Source organism: Heteronotia binoei, chromosome 1, assembly GCF_032191835.1.
Source record: "Heteronotia binoei isolate CCM8104 ecotype False Entrance Well chromosome 1, APGP_CSIRO_Hbin_v1, whole genome shotgun sequence".
Taxonomy (NCBI): domain Eukaryota; kingdom Metazoa; phylum Chordata; class Lepidosauria; order Squamata; family Gekkonidae; genus Heteronotia; species Heteronotia binoei.
The window spans coordinates 273,078,150-273,103,742 of NC_083223.1; the positions used below are offsets into that span (position 1 = coordinate 273,078,150).

The 25,593-nt window shown below is 46.6% G+C and overlaps 1 non-coding gene across 1 annotated transcript; it reads left to right on the forward strand.

Moving 5' to 3' along the window:
• The first annotated feature begins 14,704 nt into the window (after positions 1-14,704).
• Positions 14,705-14,776, forward strand: TRNAG-GCC (transfer RNA glycine (anticodon GCC)). The gene has a single exon. It is a non-coding gene; the product is annotated as a tRNA-Gly (tRNA).
• Positions 14,777-25,593: the final 10,817 nt, after the last annotated feature.

Sequence of the window (25,593 nt, forward strand, 5' to 3'; positions counted from 1 at the left end):
TATTACAGCATTGGAAAAAGTGCAGAAAGGGCAACTGGAATGATTAAAGGGTTGGAACACTTTCCCTATGGAGAAAGGTTAAAACGCTTGGGGCTCTTTAGCTTGGAGAAACGTCGACTGCGGGGTGACGTGATAGAGGTTTACAAGATTATGCATGGGATGGAGAAAGTAGAGAAAGAAGTACTTTTCTCCCTTTCTCACAATACAAGAACTCATAGGCATTCAATGAAATTGCTGAGCAGTCAGGTTAGATCAGATCAAAGGAAGTACTTCTTCACCCAAAGAGTGATTAACATGTGGAATTCACTGCCCCAGGAGGTGGTGGTGGCTACAAGCATGGACAGCTTCAAGAAGGGATTAGATGAAAATATGGAGCAGAGGTCCATCAGTGGCTATCCTCCTTCAGTAATTCTTTTACCCCTTGGTCATCCAAGAGCCCCACTGCTTCCCTGCCTGGTTTCCTGCTTGGAAACCCTTATAAGGGACTTGTTCTAGATGTTTCTTACTAAGTCAAAGGCAGCCAGAAGTCTCCTTTGGAATCTAAAATTTCTCGCTTTAATTTTTTGCCTGCAAACAGCTCTTAACTAAGACCGATTTTGCACTAGGCTTGTTCCGGGTTGAGAGCCCTTTTGCTCCCAGTGCTCCTCTCCATTTTCACACAAACTGCCACAGACGCAACACAACGCTCTTCCGCAGCGAGCAAGGCCTTTTTTCAAGCGGTTTCTGCTTTCCGCAGGAGAACCGCACTCCAACTCACAGCTCCATGGCAACTTGTGCAAAAACAGAGAAGCGCCGGGAGCAAAAGGGCTCTCCCTCCGGAATAAGTCCTTGTGCAAAATCTGTCAAAGTTTCTCTCTATGTGTCTCTTTGCATCTCTGTCTCTCTGTTTCTCTCTCTCTTTCTAGGCTGCCAAGCATTCGGTTGGGGTTCTTTCTTTCTTTCTTTCTTTCTTTCTTTCTTTCTTTCTTTCTTTCTTTCTTTCTTTCTTTCTTTCTTTCTTTCTTTCTTTCTTTCTTTCTTTCTTTCTTTCTTTCTTTCTTTCTTTCTCTCTTCTCTTCTCTTCTCTTCTCTTCTCTTCTCTTCTCTTCTCTTCTTTTCTCTTCTCTTCCTTTTAAATGGTGTGTTTCTTTAAACATTCCTTAGCCATCTGAGGGCCCCCACGTAAGGAATTGTTGTCCAGAGACCCTTGCTTTTGATCTTATGAGTCAGGAAATGTTGTATTCCAAATATTTAACTTTAGGATTCCAGCTAGGAATGTAACCCTATTATCTTCTTATTCCAGGCCACAGTAGAAATGGGGTGTAGTTTCTTTTGTGTTGGGTGCATTTTGAAAACCAACCATTAGAGGGCACTGCATTTTGAAAACCAACCATTAGAGGGCACTTTCTATGGAACATCTACCTTTTGGTGATCATAGAATTGGAAGGGACCTTCAGGGTCATCTATTCCAACCTCCTGCACAGTGCAGGAAACTCACAAATACCTCCCCCTAAATTCACAGGATCTTCATTGCTGTCAGATGGCCATCTAGCCTTGGTTTAAAAACCTCCAAGGAAGGAGATCCCACCACCTCCTGAGGAAGCCTGTTCCACTGAGGAACTGCTCTAACAGTCAGGAAGTTCTTCCTAATGTTGAGCCGGAAACGCTTTTGATTTAATTTCAACCCATTGGTTCTGGTCGTTTATGTTAAGGTAAGTCCCCTGTATTGTTAATCATTTAACATACAGGTAGGAGTAAAATTGGATTTAGTTAGCTCAGAATATGAAGGGGCATGTTCTATGCCAGCAAAATTGGATTTTCATATAGTCTTGGCATCATTTCACAAATCTATGCATAACCCTTTGTAGCTCTAGGAATCCCCCTCTAGATATCCCCTTCAGGAGTGCTAGGATCTAGGGGTCTTAGTGGACCATACACTGAATATGATTCAACAGTGTGATGCAACAGCTAAAAAGGCAAATTCAGTTTTGGGCTGTATCAACAGAAGTATAGTGTCCAGATCAAGTGAAGTGATGGAATCACTTTACTCTGCTTTGGTTGGACCTTACGTAAAGTATTGTGTTCAGTTTTGAGCACCACAATTTAAGAAGGATATAGACAAGCTAGAATGTGTCCAGAAGTGGGCAGCAAAGATGGTGAAGGGTCTGGAGACCAAGTCCTATGAGGAAACATTGAAGGAGCTGAGTATGTTTAGCCTGGAGAGAAGGGGGCTGAGAGGTGATATGATCACCATCTTCAAGTACTTGAAGGGATATAGAGCAGGGGTGGCCAATGGTAGCTCTCCAGATGTTTTTTGCCTACAACTCCTGTGACGGAACCGGCCCGATTCTGCCTTCAGACCCAGTCCCGTCAACTCCCTGCTGAGTCGCCAACTCCTGGAGGGAGCTATTTCTCCTCCGGCCACTTGGGCTCGCTGCCACCACCTGCTCAGTCTAGGGGTTCAGACTGAGAGGAACAGGACTCCCAATCCACCTCTACAGCTCTGAGGCCAGGCCTCAAAGTCCTCTGCCACCCTGTACTTGGGTATCACAGAGATCTCAGCACTTCTTTGGGGAACCCCTGGAGGATTGGCACCTTATCCAACTGCATGCCTTCCCCCTTCCCCGGGGCCCCCTTCTTAAAGCAGCGTGGTCTAAAATGGTTGGGGATCTATGTGGTACAGAATTTGACTGCCAGCATTCAAAACAGTAAAAATATTTAATTAAAAGAAAAGAAGAAAAGAAGAAAAAAACAAAAACAGTTGCATGTAAAAGGTCAACACAGCACAGCACCCGCACAGCAAGTAGCATGACAAAGAAAAGGTGGTTATAAACGCATCGTACTGTCCCTGGTCTAAACGTGCCCTGCCTTGTGGTTGACTTACGTGGTCTGACTACCTGGGGTCCTTCTCATCCTGAGTAGGCCTCTCCCAGTCAGGAGCCCACAAACTCACAACCTCTTCCTTCGAAGGCCAGCTGCAGACTGACTCCCTTCCTGCCTAACTCAAATACAGAGAACAAAAGAACTTCCTGCCGCTCTAGGAGGCTTTCCCCCTAGAGTTGCTGGTTTGGCTCTGGTAGGGAGGGGGGAGTTTGGGGCCGGCTAGGCCCCAAAGCCTGCCTAGCAGTTTCATGTTCCCTCCCAACCAAGATGGCGTTTCTCCACAACTCCCATCAGCCCCAGCCAGCATGGCCAATGGCTGGGGCTGTTGGGAGTTGTAGGCAAAAAACATCTGGAGAGCTACCATTGGCCACCCCTGATATAGAGGATGGTGCAGAATTGTATCCTGTTGCCCCAGAAGGTCAGACCAGAACCAATGGGTTGAAATTAAATCAAAAGAGGTTCTGACTAAAAATTATGAAGAGCTTCCTGACAGAGCGGTTCCTCAGTGGAACAGGCTTCCTCAGAAGGTGGTGGGCTCTCCTTCCTTGGTGGTTTTTAAACAGAGGTTGAATGGCTCTCTGACAGAAATGCTGATTCTGTGAATTAGGGAGATCATGAGAAGGAGGGCCAGAAGGGGGGCGGGAGATATTTGTGGGGGAGGTATTTGTGAAGTTCCTGCATTGTGCAGGGGGTTGGACCAGATGACCCTGAAGGTACCTTCTAGCTTGATGGTTCGAACAGTCCAAGGACCCAACTTTCAGTCTAGTCCTTTTTTCCCCTATACTACATGGATACTTATAAGCTCTTGGAGGCTTGGCTGCATCACGGGTGCGTGGCCTAATATGCAAAGGAGCTCCTCTTAGAATTCCACCCCTGGTGGTCCCCCAGGGTACTACACAGGTCCAACCCTGCTTGGCTTCTGAGATCTGATGAGATCTGGCTAGCCTGGGCAGCCCAGATCAGGGCATGTAAAACTCTACCCTGTACACATTTCTAGTTTTACAGGCACAGACCTGAACGAACTGCCTTCCCCTCACATCTGACAATTATACTCCACCCTCCTTGTAACAAAGCATGATGATGGGATCCAAAATTTCAGGGTGTATCAGAAGAAAAAGAGCGACATTTTTCAGGGTGTATCGGAAGAAAAAAAGGACGACGTTGCAATGCAAAAAATAAATTTAAAAAATCATTTTTTCTAGCTGTTGTCCTCTGTAGGGATCTGTCGATCTGACAATAAGGTGTGGGATGCAGCTGTGACAAACTTTTTTCTTAAGAAGATATTCTTTCTGGATTTTCTAGGCGTGCCTGCCGAATATTTGATGTTCAGGGTTATTGCTTGTTGCGCAAAGATTTGGGAACAGATGTCAAAATCGAGGCAGAAAGAGCCCCATGACTTGGACTGCAGTGTAGTCATGTTTCCGTTTGCTTTGTTTAACCAAATAAATGGGCCAGTTTGGTGTTTCATGGTTCCTTAATTACAGAACTTCAAGATGGACCTGGAGCAGTTGAAGAAAGCTGTAGATCTCGGTGACCCGCCCATCCGAGCTGTGCCATTCTGCCCATTCTAGGTTCCCCATAGCTCTGGGTCAGAGGTGGCCAAACTGTGACTCAGAAGCCACATGTGGCTCTTTCACTCATATTGTGTGGCTCTTGAAGCCCCCGCCACCCCATTGGCTGGCTCAGAAAAGGCATTTCTCTCTTTAAATAACTTCTTGAAGCCAACCAACTATGTCTGAGCATGTTTGTCTGTGTGACACAGGTAAAGTAGAAACTATCGAACATACTCTGCTTGTGTGTAGACTCTATAAAGAAATACGAACCAAATTTATCCAACCTTTACTGGTGAAATTTATGGGTCTTCTGGACTCTGAATTAAGGAATCTATTTCTTACAGATTCTAACTCCCAAGTTACACTTGTTTGCTCCAGATTTTTGGCCTCAGCCTTTAGAATTTGCGAAGATTACACAAATGAGTGATAGAAATGTCCCTTAGGCTTTGCATTCTTCTTCCTTTATTTTCCTTGTATATTATACTAATACTCTAATTGGCTGTGCACTTTCTGTATTTTATATAAATTCATTTGTTTTGATCTGTGCTGGCCATGGACTGTAATAATAAAAAGAATGCATTGAAAGAATGCATTGAAATTTGAAGTTGCTTTCTTTCCAGTTCTCCCTCCCTCCTCTCTTTCCCATCTATTTTCCTTCCTTCCTTCCTTCCTTCCTTCCTTCCTTCCTTCCTTCCTTCCTTCCTTCCTTCCTTCCTTCCTTCCTTCCTTCCTTCCTGTTCTCAAACATCTGACCTTCATGTCTTGTGGCGCTTCAACATCTGACATTTATTCTATGTGGCTCTTACGTTGGGTAAATTTGGCCACCCCTGCTCTGGGTGGATCTGTTCAAGGTAACTATCATCCAGTCATGTCATGTTCAAGCAATCCTGAACAAATCTCCCTTTAGGTGAGCAGATCAGGGTACAAATAGAGGAATCAACAGGCAAATTTAGCATAACATCTATTAAAGGAAGCTTTTTGTTACAAGAAGATGGGAGCTTTTAACATTTATTGTTATTGTTGTTGTTGTTTTGGCATTATTATTGTTATTGTTATTATGCACCATTCTTGCTAGTCCAGTAAACTAACTAATTCTCCACACTCCTCTGATCAAATTTCCCTTCTCTTGTGCCCCTTCTGTATTAAATATAGATGCTTTCATATTTACTATCCTTTCTGTCATTGGCCAAGAGCCCCGTGGTGCAGAGTGTTAAAGTTGCACCCTTCTTAAATCTTCGTTCGCGAAGCCAAGCCGAGAGAGACTGCAATCCTAAGCTCTGCTCACGACCTGAGTTTGATCCCCGGCGGAAGCTGTGTTTTCAGGTAGCCAGCTTGAGGTTGACTCAGCCTTCCATCCTTCCGGGGTCGGTCAAAGGAGTGCCCAGCTTGCTGGGGGGATAGGGTAGAGGACTGGGGAAGGCAATGGCAAACCACCCCGTAAAAAGTCAGCCGTGAAAACGTTGTGAAAGCAACGTCACCCCAGGGTCGGAAACGACTGGTGCTTGCACAGGGGATCTTTCCTTTCCCTGTCATTGGCCACAGGAATAAACAGTTTGGGAAAGGGGATTTGATGGATTCAAGAGGGATAAGTCAATCAGTAGCGGATCTATGTAGCGATGACAACAGGAATAAATAGCATCAAAGGGGACTTAGATTCATAGAGGAGAGGCCTGTCAGTGGCTACTAGCCATGGGGACTGGGAACCTCCATATTCAAGGGCACTAAGCCTCTGAATCTCAAAGCCAGGAGGAAACATCAGGGAAAGGCCTCAGCCTCTGTGCCTTGCTGTTGGCCCTCCAGAGGAGCTGTTTGACTACTGTGTGGGACAGAATGGTGGACTAGATGAACTAGGGTTGCCAAGTCCAATTCAAGAAATAGCTGGGGACTTTGGGGGTGGAACCAGGAGACTTTGGGGGTGGAGCCAGGAGGCATGAGGGGTGGAGCCAAGATCAACGCTATGACAAGCATAACTGAACTCCAAAGGGAGTTCTGGCCATCACATTTAAAGGGACACCTCTTCAATGCCTTCCTTCCATAGGAAATAATGAAGGATAGGGGCACCTTCTTTAGGGGCTCATAGAATTGGACCCCCTGGTCCAATCTTTTTGAAACTTGGGGGGGGGGGTATTTTGGGGAGACGCACTAGAAGCTATACTGAAAAAATATGGAGCAGAGGTCATATATATATATTTATATATATATAGGCCACAGTGTGCCACAAAGTGTTGGACTGGATGGGCCATTGGCCTGATTCAACAGGGCTTCTCTTATGTTCTTACGTGACACAGAGTGTTGGACTGGACGGGCCATTGGCCTGATCCAACATGGCTTCTCTTATGTTCTTATGTGACACAGAGTGTTGGACTGGACGGGCCATTGGCCTGATCCAAAATGGCTTCTCTTATGTTCTTATGTGACACAGAGTGTTGGACTGGATGGGCCATTGGCCTGATCCAGCGTGGCTTCTCTTATGTTCTTAAGATCATAAGAACATAAGAGAAGCCATGTTGGATCAGGCCAATGGCCCATCAAGTCCAACACTCTGCGTCACACAGTGGCAAAAAAAATTATATACACACATACACTGTGGCTAATAGCCACTGATGGACCTGTGCTCCATATTTTTATCTAAACCCTTCTTGAAGGTGGCTATGCTTGTGGACGCCACCACCTCCTGTGGCAGTGAATTCCACATGTTAATCACCCTTTGGGTGAAGAAGTACTTCCTTTTATCCGTTTTAACCTGTCTGCTCAGCAATTTCATCGAATGCCCACGAGTTCTTGTATTGTGAGAAAGGTTGAAAAGTACTTCTTTCTCTACTTTCTCCATCCCATGCATTATCTTGTAAATCTCTATCATGTCACCCCGCAGTCGACGTTTCTCCAAGCTAAAGAGTCCCAAGCGTTTCAACCTTTCTTCATAGGGAAAGTGCTCCAGCCCTTTAATCATTCTAGTTGCCCTTCTCTGGACTTTCTCCAATGCTATAATATCCTTTTTGAGGTGCGGCGACCAGAACTGCACACAGTACTTGAAATGAGACTGCACCATCGATTTATACAGGGGCATTATGATACTGGCTGATTTGTTTTCAATTCCCTTCCTAATAATTCCCAGCATGGCGTTGGCCTTTTTTATTGCAAACGCACACTGTCTTGACATTTTCAGTGAGTTATCTACCACGACCCCAAGATCTCTCTCTTGGTCAGTCTCTGCCAGTTCACACCCCATCAACTTGTATTTGTATCTGGGATTCTTGGCCCCAATGTGCATTACTTTGCACTTGGCCACATTGAACCGCATCTGCCACGTTGACGCCCACTCACCCAGCCTCAACAGATCCCTTTGGAGTTCCTCACAATCCTCTCTGGTTCTCACCACCCTGAACAATTTAGTGTCATCTGCAAACTTGGCCACTTCACTGCTCACTCCCAACTCTAAATCATTTATGAACAAGTTAAAGAGCATGGGACCCAGTACCGAGCCCTGCGGCACCCCACTGCTTACCGTCCTCCATTGCGAAGACTGCCCATTTATACTCACTCTCTGCTTCCTATTACTCAGCCAGTTTTTCCACAAGAGGACCTGTCCTTTTACTCCATGACTCTCAAGCTTTCTAAGGATCCTTTGATGAGGAACTTTATCAAAAGCTTTCTGTCTTATGTGACACAGAGTGTTGGACTGGACGGGCCATTGGCCTGATCCAAAATGGCTTCTCTTATGTGACAAAGAGTGTTGGACTGGATGGGCCATTGGCCTGATCCAACGTGGCTTCTCTTATGTTCTTATGTGACACAGAGTGTTGGATTGGATGGACCATTGGCCTGATCCAACACGGCTTCCCTTATGTTCTTATGTTTTTATTGGGCTTCACAGAAGCAAGGAACAAGAGTCAGATGACAAACACAAAGTAGCAGTGTAACATTTTAATGTACAACAATCCATCAAAGATGAAAAGGAAATCACAAATCAACCATGCCTTACAACCATAAAGCGGTTAACAAAACCAGAATCCCACTTTTGGGCAACACATGGGTATAAAATGCTTTACTGATTACAATAAGGAAATCTCGAAAAGTGCATTATTACTATAAATATATATTTCTATACAACACCTTTCTCATTTTGAGCAATAAGTCCTCTTTCCCCATCTATATATATATATATATGTCTCTAAGTGACTGTATATGTGTGGTAGAGTGGATATTTCTCTACCAGGCTTTACATCTAGAATTAAATAAAACCAAGGGGTTTTTTTGTAGCAGGAACTCCTTTGCATATTAGGCCACACAGACCTGATGTAGCCAATCCTCCAAGAGCTTACAGGGATCTTAGTACAGGGCCTACTGTAAGCTCAAGGAGTAGGCTTCCCAAACCTCCCGCTCTGGCGGGAGACTTCTGGGTTCGCAGCCTCATCTCCCACTTTTCAAAACTCTGGAAGCGGGGGTGGGGGGTGGAGGGGGGGAGAACATACCTTTAGGCTTCATGTTGTAGAGCTCCTGAGCCATTTGCAAAATGTCTGCCCCTTTAAGGCTGGGCAGGAAGCAGGAAGCAGAACGGGCTTCTGAGAACGGCCCCTCCCTTTCTTTTGCTTTCGTTTTCACAGGAAGTAGAGTTGTCCGAAGGAAGATCTGGTAAGTGTGTGTGTGAGAGAGGGAGGGGGCAGGCGATTCCCTAGTTTGGAGGCCCTCCCCCCTTTAGAAAGCGTGGGCGGGGGAGGGAAATGTCTACTAGGCACTCTATTATTCCCTATGGAGAACGATTCCCATAGGGAATAATAGGAAATTGATCCGTGGGTATTGGGGGCTCTGGGGGGGCTATTTTTTGAGGTAGAGGCACCAAATTTTTAGTATAGCATCTAGTGCCTCTCCTTAAAATACCCCCCAAGTTTCAAAATGATTGGACCAGAGGGTCCAATTCTATGAGCCCCCAAATATGGTGCCCCTATCCTTAATTATTTCCTATGGAAGAAAGGCATTTTAAAAGGTGTGCGGTCTCTTTAAATGTGATGGCAAGAACTCCGTTGGAGTTCAATTATGCTTGTCACTTCCTTGTTCTTGGCTCCACCCCCAATGTCTCCTGGCTCCACCCCCAATGTCTCCTGGCTCCACCCCCAAAGTCCCCAGATTTTTCTTTAAGTGGACTTGGCAACCCTATCCAGGAGGATTGGCTACATCAGGGATGTGTGGCCTAATATGCAAAGGAGCTCCTTCTAGAATTCCACCCCTGTAACCAATCCTCCAAGAGCTTACAGGGCTCTTAGTACAGGGCCTACTGTAGGTTCCAGGAGGATTGGCTACATTAAGGGGGTGTAGCCTAATATGCAAAGGAGTTCCTACTACAACCCCCCCCCCCCAATAAAACTAGTTATTGGTCCCCTCTGCCACCACCGCTTGTCTACATTGAGTATATATTGTGATTCCCCCAGCTGCATCCTGAAAATGGTACTGTTGTAGAATTGTACTTCTTTAAAATGCATATAGTAGATTTACACGACTCTTAAAAGCTTTCTTAACACTGTTAGCCTGTGCATCACAGTTTTGCTTTTCGTTTTGCCGAACTAGGAACTGTGATCCCATACCGTTGGCTTTTCTGCTTTTACGGTTGAGAATTCTGCCACCTCTACATTTATAAAACTTCTTGGAACGAGCCAAGCAATGTAGCCAATCCCAATTTTGCAGGTTAAGTGGGGGGGGGCGGGGAATAACTAGGGTGTCCAGCAAGAAACGCACAGATAAAAGTGATGGATGGTAAAATGAGCTAGGCGTGAGGTGGTAGAATTCCATGGTGGTCTTACGAAGTGAACCTTTTCCAGTTAATGAGGGAAATCATGACTGTTGAACCACGTAAAATCCTTTGCTTGGAGAAAAGTAGCACTTCTCTCTGATCTGCTAGATCTCTATTTGCATTGGGTGTTAAATATTATCAAATACATGGCACCTGTACGGTACAGTACACTCTACCCCCTCAAAGCGTCAAGCTTCTTCTCCTACATGACCATCTTTGATCAGAGATGTTCTTTCCGGACCTATCCTGTGCAGCTTGCTACTTGGCATAGCATGACTTATACGTTTTACTCGCCGTGTATTGGTACATTTTACGGGGTGGGAAGCATCGAGAAGTGGATGGGAACATTTGCGGCATGCCAAAGGTTGGGCCACATAGCGCGGGGTACCGGGCAGCGCACGGCTGCATGTAATGCGGCGGCGGGTACGGCATGTTGAACCTCTCTGCGTATTGAGGCAGAGGGGGTTTGATAGCGCAGGACTCATGGCACGGCTTGGCGCACAGCGCCGCACACTTTTCATCGCACGGCTCGGAGCTTTTGGTGTCACAAGGGGCCGGGGATTTCGGAGCACTTGGCTCAGTGCCCTGGGCATCGCACTTCACCCTGCAGGACTCAGAGCACTTTTCGGCAGACGGCTGGTGATTCCTGGTGATGCACGTGGCGTGATTCAGCATGAAGCTCTGGGGTCCTTGGCAGGGCATTCCGGGCACTTGAGCTGGGTAGCAGTGCTGGATCCTGCAGTGGTGGGTGTAAGATGCCATTGCACCGTAGTTCAAGGATGCCTGAAACAGCAACGAAGAAGGAGAGATGAGATTGAGACCGGGCTTTTTTTTTGTAGCAAGAACTCCTTTGCGTATTAGGCCGCAGCCCCCTGATGTAGCCAATCCTCCAAGAGCTTACAGGGCTCTTAGCAGAGGGCCTGCTGTAAGCTCCGGGAGGATTGGCTACGTCAGGGGTGTGTGGCCTAATATGCAAAGGAGCTCCTTCTAGAATTCCACCCCTGTAGCCAATCCTTCAAGAGCTTACAGGGCCTACTGTAAGCTCCAGGAGGACTGGCTGCATCAGGGGTGTGTGGCCTAATATGCAAAGGAGCTCCTTCTAGAATGCCACCTCTGTAGCCAATCCCCCAGGAGCTTACAGGGCTCTTTGTACAGGGCCTACTGTAAGCTCCAGGAGGATTGGCTACATCAGGGGTGTGTGGCCTAATATGCAAAGGAGCTCCTTCTAGAATTCCACCCCTGTAGCCAATCCTCCAAGAGCTTACAGAGCTCTTAGCAGAGGGCCTGCTGTAAGCTCCAGGAGGATTGGCTACGTCAGGGGTGTGTGGCCTAATATGTAAAGAAGAAGAAGAAGATTGCAGATTTAAACCCCTCTCTTCTCTCTGAATCGGAGTCTCAGAGCGGCTCACAATCTCCTTTATCTCCTTCCCCCACAACAGGCACCCTGTGAGGTGGGTGGGGCTGAGAGGGCTCTCAAAAGAGTTCCTGCTGCAAAAAAAGCCCTGAATTTATACCCCACCCTAACCTTGGAGCCGTTGCCGTTGTTATTATGCAGAAAGGACTGAGCTGTTGCTATGTATAATATTGTATTGTATGTATAATATTGTAGAGAGCCAGTTTGGTGTAGTGGTTAAGTGTGTGGACTCTTATCTGGGAGAACCGGGATTCCCCACTCCTCTACTTGCACTTGCTGGCATGGCCTTGGGTCAGCCATAGCTCTGGCAGGGGTTGTCCTTGAAAGGGCAGCTGCTGTGAGAGCCCTCTCCAGCCCCACCCACCTCACAGGGTGTTTGTTGTGGGGGGAGAAGACATAGGAGATTGTAAGCCGCTCTGAGTCTCTGATTCAGGGAGAAGGGCGGGATATAAATCTGCAATTCTTCTTCTTCTAAAAGATACTGAAGCTTGTAGAAGCCACTTGTGAAACAGGGCCGTATGTACACCCCTGTTGCGTCGATGTGCCTTGCTGTCATTATGATCGACATCAGTTACATCTAGAGAAGAGCTGGTGCGTTGGACTCTGTTCTCACGGCTTATCTTATCACATTCCGACCCCTTTCTACAAAAACAAGAGCTCTCATCATAAATTTGAACTTAGGGGACTTGGATGCGATACCGTTGCGCCTTTGCAATATCTATTGCTCAAGGTTTCTACGCTTTGTATGCGAATAGAAATTAATTATGCTGGAGGCTGGTTTATCGTGGATGCTTTAGTGCTTTTTTTTTCCTGCTCCGTTTCCCATGTTACTCTTTTGGGGTTGCTCCAATCCCCAGGTGGGGGGAGGGGATCCCTTGGTTTGGAGGCCCTTCCCCCACTTCAGAGTCTTCAGAAAGCGGGGAGGGAGAGGGGGAGGGAATGTCTGCTGGGCACTTCATTCTTCCCTGTGGAGAATGATTCCCATAGGGTATAAAGAAGAATTGATCTGCAGGTATCTGGGGCTCTGGGGGGAGCTGTTATTTGACGTCGAGCCACCAAATTTTCAGGATAGCATCCAGTGCCTCTTCTCAAAACAGTTTGGTGCAGTGGTTAAGTGTGCAGAGTCTTATCTGGGAGAACCGGGTTTGATGCCCCACTCCTCCACTTGCAGCTGCTGGAATGGCCTTGGGTCAGCCATAGCCCTGGCAGAGATTGTCCTTGAAAGGGCAGCTGCTGGGAGAGCCCTCTCCAGCCCCACCCACCTCACAGGGTGTCTGTTGTGGGGGAGGAAGGGAAAGGAGATTGTGAGCCGCTCTGAGACTCTTCGGAGTGGAGGGCGGGATATAAATCCAATAGCTTCATCTTCTCACAGTGTGTCTGTTGTGGGGGAGGAAGGGAAAGGAGATTGTGAGCTGCTCTAAGACTCTTCAGAGTGGAGGACGGGATATAAATCCAATATCTTCGTGTACCTCACAGGGTGTCTGTTGTGGGGAAGGAAGGGAAAGGAGATTGTGAGCTGCTCTAAGACTCTTCAGAGTGGAGGGCGGGATATAAATCCAATATCTTCGTGTACCTCACAGGGTGTCTGTTGTGGGGAAGGAAGGGAAAGAAGATTGTGAGCCTCTCTAAGACTCTTCAGAGTGGAGGACGGGATATAAATCCAATATCTTTGTGTACCTCACAGGGTGTCTGTTATGGGGAAGGAAGGGAAAGGAGATTGTGAGCCGCTCTAAGACTCTTCAGAGTGGAGGACGGGATATAAATCCAATATCTTCATCTACCTCACAGGGTGTCTGTTGTGGGGGAGGAAGGGAAAGAAGATTGTGAGCCGCTGTAAGACTCTTCGGAGTGGAGGGCGGGATATAAATCCAATATCTTCATCTACCTCACAGGGTGTCTGTTGTGGGGGAGGAAGGGAAAGAAGATTGTGAGCCGCTCTGAGACTCTTCAGAGTGGAGGGCGGGATATAAATCCAATATCTTCATCTACCTCACAGGGTGTCTGTTGTGGGGAAGGAAGGGAAAGAAGATTGTGAGCCGCTCTAAGACTCTTCAGAGTGGAGGACGGGATATAAATCCAATATCTTCATCTACCTCACAGGGTGTCTGTTATGGGGAAGGAAAGGAAAGGAGATTGTGAGCCGCTCTAAGACTCTTCAGAGTGGAGGACGGGATATAAATCCAATATCTTCATCTACCTCACAGGGTGTCTGTTGTGGGGGAGGAAGGTCAAGGAGATTGTGAGCCGCTCTGAGACTCTTTGGAGTGGAGGGCGGGATATAAATCCAATATCTTCATCTTCTTCTTCAAAACACCCCCCCCCCGCCAAGTTTCAAAAAGTCCAATTCTATGAGCCCCCAAGGAGGTGCCCCTATCCTGCATTATTTCCAATGGAGGGAAGGCATTTGGTATGCGGTCCCTTGAAATGTGATGGCCAGAACTCCCTTTGGAGTTCAGTTAGGCTCGTCACAACCTTGTTCTTGGTTCTACCCCAATGTTTCCTGGCTCCACCCCTAAAGTCTTCTGGCTCCGCCCCCAAAGTCCCCAGCTATTTCTTGAATTGGACTTGGCAACTCTATCTTCCCACAACAGACCCCCTCTGAGGTAAGTGGGGCTGAGAGAGCTCTCAGAGAGCTGCTCTTGAGAGAAAAGCTCTGCTGAGAACTTGCGGCCGACCCAGCAGCTGCATGTAGAGAAGTAGGGAATTAAACTCGGTTCTCCCAGAACTGAGTCTGCGCTCCTAACCACTACACTGGATTGGCTCCCAAATAGGTAGCAGAAGGGGAACAAACCCATATTCTTTCATGGCATCTCCACTCACAAGGATATCAGCAGAGCTAAAACAAACTTGGTGACCGGTTGCCAGTCCTGGCTAATGGGATCAACAGTTTTCCTTAGTAGAAGGCAGCTTTGTATCTTCTTGCTCATATCAAGGTCTCATTGTGGAGGAGGAGGGGTCATGGCTTAGTGGTAGAGCATCTGCTTGGCATGCAGAAGGTCCCAGGTTCAATCCCCAGCATCTTCAGTTGAAAGGACCAGGCAGGAGGTGATGGGAAAGACCTCAGCCTGAGACCCTGGAGAGCCATGGAGAGGGGCCATAGCTCAGTGGCAGAGCATCTGCTTGCCATGCAGAAGGTCCCAGGTTCAATCCCCGGCATCTCCAGTTGAAAGAACCAGGCAGGAGGTGATGGGAAAGACGTCAGCCTGAGACCCTGGAGAGCCATGGTGAGGGGCCATAGCTCAGTGGCAGAGCATCTGCTTGGCATGCAGAAGGTCCCAGGTTCAATCCCCAGCATCTTCAGTTGAAAGGATTGGGCAGTGGGTGATATGAAAGACCTCTATCTGATACTCTGGAGAGCCACTGCCGGTCTGAGTAGATTATACTGACTTTGATGGACCAATTCAGTATCAGGCAGCTTTGGGTGTGTTTTTAAGGAGGAGGAGTTGGGTTTATACCCTCCCTTCACTACCCAAAGGCATCTCAGAAAGGCTTACAATCTCCTTTCTCTTCCCCTCCCCACAACAGACACCTTGTGAGGTAGGTGGAGCCGAGAGAGCTCTTGAGCAGAACAGCTCTGAGAGAATTTGTGACTGACTCAAGGTCACATCAGCAGGTGCATGTGGAGGAGTGGGGAATCAAACCCGGTTCTCTCAGATAAGAGTCAACACACAATCACTACACCAAACTGGCTCTAAACCGGGACCCTGGCTTACTGCTAGAGCATCTGCTTGGCATACTGAAGTCCCAGGTTAAATCCCTGGCATCTCCAGTTTAAAGGGTCAGGTAGAAGATTATGGAAAAGCCCTCTGCTCAAGAGTCTTGAAGTCCACTGTCATATTGAGTACACAGTATGGACCCTGATGGACCAAGGATCTGACTCATATTACTCTAATTGAAGCATCTAAGGTAAGAAACATCAGGAAAGGGTGTTTCCACTCCATTCCAACTGGACTCTGAAGAGCTACTGCAAAGTAATGTGGATGGTGCTAAACTAAAGAGACCAATAGTCTAACCTGAGATGATCCCAAGGGGCAAGGGAGTGCAAGAAGAGGAAGGTAGAAAAAGTGGGACACCAATCAGATGAACGTAAGAGAAGCCATGTTGGATCAGGCCAACGCCCATCCAGTCCAACATTCTGTGTCACACAGTGGCCCAAAAAAACCCAGGCACCTTCAGGAGGTCCATCAGTGGGGCCAGGAAACCAGAAGCACTCACACTGTTGCTCCCCCCCCCCCAAGCACCAAGAATACAGAGCATCACTTGCCCCAGACAGAGAGTTACAACAATACACTGTGGCTAATAGCCACTGATGGACCTCTGCTCCAAATGTTTATCCAATTCCCTCTTGAAGCTACCACCACCTCCTGTGGCAGCGAATTCCATGTGTTAATCACCCTTTGGGTGAAGGAGGACTTCCTTTCATCCATTCTAGCCCGATTGTTCAGCAATTTCATGGAGTGTCCACGAGTTCTTGTATTGTGAGAAAGGGAGAAAAGTTCTTCTTTCTCTACCTTCTCCATCCCGTGCATAATCTTGTAAACCTCTATCATGTCACCCCTTAGTTGACATTTCTCAGTTGACCTTTCTTCATCAGGAAAGTGTTCCAACCCTTTAAACATTCTAGTTGCCCTTTTCTGAACTTTTCCCAATACTATATCTTTTTTTTTTTGAGGTATGGTGACTCCTTGAATGCTATTCCAAAGGAAGCGCTTCCAAATACCCCCCAATAATTCTGTTTATATGATATGCTAATAAAGGTATGCGATACAATATGATACAAATTCAGTTTACATCAGTGGCTCTCAAGAGTTCCATGTGTTAATCACCCTTTGGGTGAAGAATTCCATGTGTTAATCACCATTTGGGTGAAGAAAGACTTCCTCTTATCCGTTCTAATCTAACCGCTCAGCAATTTCATTGAGTGCCCACGAGTTCTCATATTGTGAGAAACGAGGGAAAGGACTTCTTTCTCTACCTATAAGGTATATAAAAAAGGTAAAGGTAGTCCCCTGTGCAAGCACCAGTCGTTTTCGACTCTGGGGTGACATCGCTTTCACAACGTTTTCACAGCAGACTTTTTACGGGGTGGTTTGCCATTGCCTTCCCCAGTCATCTACACTCCCCCCCCCCCAGCAAGCCGGGTACTATACCTAATAAGGTATAGAGTATATATAAAGTATAAGGCAGCTTCATACGTTCACATGTCTGTTTCTCCCTACAGGAGAAAAAAGCATCACTCAGAGTAGGGAGAGGTATCTAAAGTCATCAAAAGTCCACAGAGGTAAGAGTTGGGCTCCTGATCTGAATGGTGGGCCCATATAGCTGATACTTAGCAAGTACATTTTGAGTTTATGGCTCTGTGATTATTGCAGCTGTAATGCAGAAAAAAAATGAGCCATAGAACAGCAGAGAATGGAAACTGTCTACTCCTTCCTCTCATTCTCACCTACAAAGTCTCTGTTCATCATGAGCAAATTTGTCAACAGGGACAGGAGAGGTATTGTTGGAACACTGAGACAGGAACAAAATAATATATTGCAGGTGAAAGAACATTTTTCTTGGGTGAAAATGAAGAAGATATTGGATTTATATCCCGCCCTGCACTCCGAAGAGTCTCAGAGCGGCTCACAATCTCCTTTACCTTCCTCCCCCACAACAGACACCCTGTGAGGTAGATGAAGATATTGGATTTATATCCCTCCCTCCACTCCGAAGAGTCTCAGAGCGGCTCACAATCTCCTTTCCCTTCTTCCCCCACAACAGACACCCTGTGAGGTAGATGAAGATACTGGATTTATATCCCACTCTCCACGCTGAAGAGTCTCAGAGCGGCTCACAATCTCCTTTCCCTTCCTCCCCATAACAGACACCCTGTGAGGTAAATGAAGATATTGGATTTATATCCCGCCCTCCACTCCAAAGAGTCTCAGAGCGGCTCACAATCTTCTTTACCTTCCTCCCCCACAACAGACACCCTGTGAGGTAAATGAAGATATTGGATTTATATCCCGCCCTCCACTCCAAAGAGTCTCTGAGCGGCTCACAATCTCTTTTACTTTCCTCCCCCACAACAGACACCCTGTGAGGTAAATGAAGATATTGGATTTATATCCCGCCCTCCACTCCAAAGAGTCTCAGAGCAGCTCACAATCTCCTATATCTTCCTCCCCCTCAACAGACACCCTGTGAGGTGGGTGGGGATGGAGAGGGCTCTCCCAGAAGCTGCCCTTTCAAGGACAACCTCTGCCAGAGCTATGGCTGACCCAAGGCCATGCTAGCAGGTGCAAGTGGAGGAGTGGGGAATCTAATCTGGTTCTCCCAGATAAGAGTCCGCGTACTTAACCACTACACCAAACTGGCTCTCCAGAGACCACTTTCAAGTGCCTCCTCCCTTTATCTGTATAAACGGCATCATGGTTTCTACCAGCTTTAGGTGACCGGCAGTGAGTTTCTTTACGACATAAGCAACCGCTCGCTACAGAGCTAGAGATCTGTGTTACAGCGGACACCGATTTGATGTACAAATGGTGTCAAAAACGATTCTAAGGTGGCTCTGAAGTACTGAGAAAGATCCAAGTGAATTGGGAGTACCAGAAACAAAGGTGAGACAAACCAAGTCTCATGGGGACAACATTAAAAAGGTAAAGGTAGTCCTCTGTGCAAGCACCAGTCATTTCTGACTCTGGGGTGACATTGCATCACAATGTTTTCTTGCCAGACTTTTTGCAGGGTGCTTTGCCATTGCCTTCCCCAGTCATCTACACTTGATCCCCAGCAAGCTGGGTACTCATTTTACCTACCTCAGAGGGATGGAAGGCTGAGTCAACCTTGAGCCAGCTACCTGAATCCAGCTTCTGCCAGGATCAAACTCAGGTCATGAGCAGAACTTGGACTGCAGTAGAATCATAATATCATAGAGTTTGAAGGTACCTCCAGGGTGATCTAGTCCAACCCCTGCAAAATGCAGGAACCTCACAAAGACCTCCCCCTAAATTCACAGGATCTTCATCGCTGTCAGATGGCCATCTAGCCTCTGCTGAAAAAACTCCAAGGAAGGAGTGCCTACCATCTCCCGAGGAATCAGATCCAAAGAGAACTCACCCAACCGTCCTTGTTGATTGTCCCAGTTGAGTCTGTGAGACCGACGCGAAGGTGGGTGCAGTTATATATATACGTGCTTTCCTACTCAACCCAACGCATCTGTGAGTGCTTAGGATAGTCATTATGGTCCCAGGGAGCTTTGCTTGCCAGCGTCTTCTCTTTTCTCAGAGTCTGCATTTCTGCACAGAACACCGTATTAAAAAAGACACCATCTGCCCCGCGGTCTTAAAATGGCTTCTTTGATCTTTAAAAATACATTTTTATGGAAGGCAGTCACCGTTTCACTGGCTTTGGAGGTTTGGGCGAGCCCCATCACTATTTCCAGGGTTCTTCTTCTTCTTTTTTTTTTTTTTTGCAGATTTTAAATGAGGACATAGGGGGAGTTATAACATCTATGGAAAGAAGAAAGAAGAAGAATTGCAGATTAATACCCCACTCTTCTCTCTGAATCAGAGACTCAGAGCGGCTTACAATCTCCTATATCTTCTCCCCCCACAACAGACACCCTGTGCTGTGGGTGGGGCTGAGAGGGATCTCACAGCAGCTGCCCTTTCACGGACAACCTCTGCCAGAGCTATGACTGACCCAAGGCCATTCCGGCAGCTGCAAATGGAGAAGTGGGGAATCAAACCTGGTTCTCCCAGAAAAGAGTCTGCATACTTAACCACTACACCAAATTGGCTCAGATGCTGGATTCAGTACCTGATCTCCCCTTCAGACATGGGTCTCAGAGGGCATGCTAAAAATTCTGAATGAAGAAGGAGAAGAAGATATTGGATTTATATCCCGCCCTATACGCCGAATCTCAGAGTCTCAGAGCGGTCACAATCTCCTCTACAAGTATAGATAGCTTCAAGAAGGGAATGGATAAAAATATGGAGCAAAGGTCCATCAGTGACTATTAGCCACAGTGTGTATATATATATATATATATGTGTGTGTATGTGTGTATATGTATGTATGTATATGTGTGTGTGTGTGTGTGTGTATACACACACACATATATTTGTCACTGTGTAACACAAAGTGTTGGACTGGATGGGCCATTGGCCTGATCCAGCATGGCTTCTCTTACGTTCTTATGTTATGAGGGCCAGATCTGATATAAATGAGACCTTGTTGAGCTAGGCTATGTGTGTCATGAAATGTAAGACTGGGTAGTGGAGATATACACTTTATAAAGGACACAAAAATATTTTTTTTTTTAAAAAGAAAGCTTTAATTAAAACATGCTTAACAGATTAGCACACTTGCAACATTGTATTTAACAGTCTCTGATAACTGAAGGAAGAAAGAGAGAGGGAGAAGGAAGCAGACTCGCTCGCGGGCCTGATAGGAGCCCTCCGGGGGCCTGATTTGGACCCCGGGCCACGTGTTTGACACCCTGCCATAGAGCTTCCCCCCAAGTGATAGAGCGTCTTCCTTGCAATGTACCCAGTGTGATAACATTGCTTCTGGTGATGTCATCATATCAGGTATGTCCAGAGCTCTTTTTCAAGCAGGAGTTCCTCTGCATATTAGGCCATGCCCCCCTGATGTAGCCAATCCTTCTGGAGCTTACAGTAGACCCTGTACTGAGCCCTCTTGGAGGATTGGCTACATCAGGGGGCATGGCCTAGTATGCAGAGGAGCTCCTGCCAGAAAAAGAACCCTGGGTATGTTATGGTGCACAGGCACTGTTGGGTAGCGGGGCTTCCCCACCTGACAGTTGGGTGGCAGTAGGTTGGGGCCCCTGAAATCAGGGGAAAACCCCACCCCCAGCAGGAGGCTGGGAACCCTACAGAGGATATAATGATGGCAACAAGAATAAATAGCTTTAAAACGAGATTAGATAAGACTCATGGAGGATAGTTCTATCCGTGGCTACTAACTACGGTGGCTAAGAGGGATCGCCACATTTAGAGGCACTGAGTCACCGAATCTCAGAGCCAGGAGGCAACATCTGGGGAAGGGCCTCGGCCTCTCTACCCTATTTGTTGGCTCTCCAGAGGAATGGGCTGGCCACTGTGTGAGACAGGAGGCTGGACTAGATGGACCCCTAGTCTGATCCAGGAGAGCTCTTTTTATGTTCTTATGAGTCCTAGGCATGCCAGCCTCCACTGAAGTCCATATCCTCCCCAGGCTCCATTCCCAAAGAGATTGTAAGCCGCTCTGAAACTCCGAGTGAAGAGCGGGCTAGAAATCCAGTGTTGTTGTTGTCATCATTCTCCTCCTCCTCCTCCTCTTCTTCTTTTTCTTCTTCTTCTTCTTCTTCTTCTTCTGGCACTTCCACACACAAAAGTTCTATGGAAACCTGCAGTTTCTCTAGGAAGAAAAGAAACGAAATCACCAAAGGCTGAGGAAGCCATCACCATCCTGGTATGAAGAAGAAGATTTATACCCTGCCCTTCTCTCTGAATCAGAGTCTCAGAGCGGCTTATCTTAAGAACATAAGAGAAGCCATGTTAGATCAGGCCAATGGCCCATCCAGTCCAACACTCTTTGTCACACAGTGGCAATTTTTTTTTTGTGGCTAATAGCCACTGATGGACCTCTGCTCCATATTTTTATCTAAACCCCTCTTAAGGTGGCTATGCTTGTGGCCGCCACCACCTCCTGTGGCAGTGAATTCCACATGTTAATCACCCTTTGGGTGAAGAAGTACTTCCTTTTATCCGTTTTAACCTTCTTCCCCCACAACAGATACCCTATGAGGTAGTTGGGGCTGAGAAAGTTCTCGTAGCAGCTGCGCTTTCAGCGAAAGCTATGGCTGACCCAAGGCCATTCCAGCAGCTGCAAGTGGAGGAGTGGGGAATCAAACTACACCAATCTGGCAGACACAATATGGAAGCCTATCTTTGTTTTCTTAAACCTGTGTTCCAGCTGGTCATCATCACGGATGTATATCAAAAATTCTTCAATATTCAGAAGCCCTGAGCCGGCCAGAAGAATAATTCACCTTTGTTTTGAAATCCAGAGAGCTAGGGCATGGAGGAAAGTCTCCAATTTCCCGTAATTGTACCCTTTCTTTCATAGACCTGGTTTTGCCCATTCTCCAGATCACCCGGAGGTTCCAGCTGAGGCTTATATTCTGCGACCTACTTTAGAGGAATGAAGAGTGAGGAAGCCTAACCAGGTCCTGAAATACTTTGAAAATTGGCACCATATTACCCAGCCCTAGCTCATAAATTCCTCTCAAGAAGCTACACATTTCATAACATTGTGCTTTCAACGTTTTTACAAGCATTTACGGAGGCCTTGGAAACTGCCGAGTTGGCAAGATCCCCAACAAAGAGCCTGTTATTCCTGGTGAGTGTATATAAAGGCACTTGAGAACTATTGGTCATTGGTCTGTAAAGAATGAATCTGGTTCTAATCCTCGTGCCATGGTCAAGCAATTAGGTTTTTTTTTTTCCATGCAGGGATTAGGCTGCGGAGAACACGGCCAAAGCAGAGAGATGGAGAGGAGGAGTAGAAGGACCAAAAGTAAACATCTCATGAAGAATTCTTGGTGACCTTTGAGAAGAATATGAGATGTACAGAGATGAGCTGCTCCGTGTAGCTGCTCCTTTTCCGTTCTGCCCGTAGCATCTGCTTGGTAAGCAGAAGGTCCCAGGTTCAATCCCCGGCATCTCCAACTAAAAAGGATCTCAGGCAAGTAGGCGTGAAAAATTTCAGCTTGAAACCCTGGAGAGCCGCTGCCAGACAATACAGACTTTGATGCACCCAGGGTCTGATTCACTAGAAGGCAGCTTCATAGGTTCATAGTTTCTCCCCTCCCCACATCAGACTTTAGACTGTTGTGTGCTTTCTTCCACACATGGTAGATAATGCACTTTTCGAGCCACTTCAATGACCATTTGCAAGTGGGTTATCCCATTTTAGAGTGCGGTCACAAATGCTAGATAATAATAATAATAATAATAATAATAATAATAATAATAATAATAATAATAATAATAATAATAATAATAATAATAATAATAATAATAATAATAATAATAATAATAATAATAATAATAAATTTATTCTTATATCCCGCCCTCCCCTGCCAAAGGCAGGCTCAGGGCGGCTCACAGGACATGGTGTTTACCATGATTACAATAAAATACAATCATTCCTATAAAAACAATTTAAAATATTAAGTATAGTTGAATTACAGTCATAAATTAAGTTAAAAGTTAAATAAAATAATTAAACATTGTAAGTTATTATTTAAGGTGCTACAATTCAGGATATGTGTAGGATGGCTAGAGGTCAATTAACCGGGTTCCATCTTAAAAGCGAGCCGAAAGAGGGCAGTTTCGCAAGCCCTGCAGAACTGATTCAGGTCTTGCAGGGCTTGCACCTCCTCTGGTAGTTGATTCCACCATTGGGGAGCCGTTGTTGAGAAGGCTTGCTCCCTCGTTGTTTTCAATCTAGCCTCCCTTGGCCCAGGGATTTTTAGAAGATTTTGGGAACTAGACCTCAGTGCTCTCTGGGGGACACTTTCAATGCACTTTCCAACTGGATTTTACCGTATGGACTGGCAAAATCTAATTGGAAAGTGCATTGAGCCGGAGTCTGCCTTGGTGAGATGGGTGGGATAGAAATCCCATCAAAAAAATGAACGAACGAGCGAACGAACAAACAAATAAAACAAATATATAAAATAGATTGAAAGTATGCTATTTAATGTGTGCGAAGGCACCCTATAATATCCTCACGCTTTATACCAGACAACAAGGATGAGATGGCCATGATAGAGGTTTATAAAATTATGCACAAGGTGGAGAGAGTTGAGAAAACTTTTTTCTTCCTCTCCCGAAATACTAGAACTCAAGAGATTCCAGTGAAGATGATAGGTAGTAGATTCAGGACAGACAAAAGGAAGTGTTTGCTGGACAGTTGGGTTAGAATGGACGAAAGGAAGTACTTCTTCACCCAAAGGGTGTTTAACACATGGAATTCACTGCCGCAGGAGGTGGCGGCGGGTACAAGCATAGCCAGCTTCAAGAGGGGATTGGATAAACATGTGGCGTAGAAGTCCATCAGTGGCTATTAGCCACGCGTATTGTTGGAACTCTCTGTCTGGGGCAAGTGATGCTCTGTGTTGTTGGTGCTTGGAGGGGGGCACAGTGGGAGGGCTTCTAGTGTCCTGGCCCCACTGGTGGACCTCCTGATGGCACCTTTTTTTTTTGGCCACTGTGTGACACAGAGTGTTGGACTGGATGGGCCATTGGCCTGATCCAATAGGGCTTCTCTTATGTTCTTATGTTACTTCTATGTACAGAAAGTGATTAAAGTGTGGAATTTGCTGGCAGAGGTTGTAGTATATATGGCTTTATGGTATTAAGAGGGAATTAGACAGATTCATGGGGGATAGGTCTGTCAGTGACTCCTAGTCATCGTGACTGAGGGGAAACTTCTTGGTCCAAGGCAGTCGACCTCTGAATCCCAGTGCCAGCAGGCAACATAAGGAAAAGTACTTGGACTCTGTGACCTGTTGTTGGACCTCCAGAACATCTGATCAGCCATTGTGCAAGACAAGATTTTGGACTAGATGTACTACCAGTACAATCCAGCAGTGCTCTTCTGCTCCACCCCCCCCCCCCCCAAAAAAAAAAACTTTTGCTTCTGGGCTCCATTGAGCCAGTTTGGTATAGTGGTTAAGTGTGCAGACTCTTATCTGGGAGAACTTGGTTTGATTCCCCACTCCTCCAGTTGCACCTGCTGGAATGGCCTTGGGTCAGCCATAGCTCTAATAGAGAGCCAGTTTGGTGTAGTGGTTAAGTGTGCAGACTCTTACCTGGAGAACCTGGTTTGATTCCCCACTCCTCCACTTGCACCTGCTGGAATGGCCTTGGGTCAGCCGTAGCTCTCATAGAGAGCCAGTTTGGTGTAGCGGTTAAGTGTGCGGACTCTTACCAGGGAGAACCAGGTTTGATTCCCCACTCCTCCACTTGCACCTGCTGGAATGGCCTTGGGTCAGCCGTAGCTCTCATAGAGAGCCAGTTTGGTGTAGTGGTTAAGTGTATGGACTCTTACCTGGGAGAAACTTGTTTGATTCCCCACTCCTCCACTTGCACCTGCTGGAATGGCCTTGGGTCAGCCATAGCTCTAATAGAGAGCCAGTTTGGTATAGTGGTTAAGTGTGCGGACTCTTACCTGGGAGAACCTGGTTTGATTCCCCACTCCTCCGCTTGCACCTGCTGGAATGGCCTTGGGTCAGCCATAGCTCTGGCAGAGATTGTCCTTGAAAGGGCAGCTGCTGTGAGAGCCCTCTCAGCCCCACCTACCTCACAGGGTGTCTGCTGTGGGGAGGGGGGAAGGTAAAGGAGATTGTGACTGCTCTGAGACTCTTAGATTTGGAGTGGAGGGTGGGATATAAATCCAATATCATCATCATCATATGAACATATATATGAACATATGAAGCTGCCTTATACTGAATCAGAGCCTTGGTCCATCAAAGTCAGTATTGTCTTCTCAGACTGGCAGCAGCTCTCCAGGGTCTCAAGCTGAGGATTTTCACACCTATTTGCCTGGACCCTTTTTTGGAGATACCAGGGAGTGAACCTGGGACCTTCTGCTTCCCAAGCAGATGCTCTACCACTGAGCCACCGTCCCTCCAATATCATCATCAAGGAAGCCTTGGCTTTCAGTTGTCAAGACCTGAGCAAGGCTGTTGCCAGCTCTGAGTTGAGGATTTCCTGAAGATTTGGGGAGTCGAACCTGAGAAGCTGGGATCTGGGGTTGGAGGGACCTCATCAGGGTATAATTACATACAGTCCACCCTCCAAAGCAGCCATTTCCTCCAGTGGAACAGATCTTGGTAATCTGTATTAGTATTAGCTTTAATCCCAGAAGATCTCCAGGCACCACCTGGAGGCTGGCAATGCCTGGGAGAAACTTGTTTG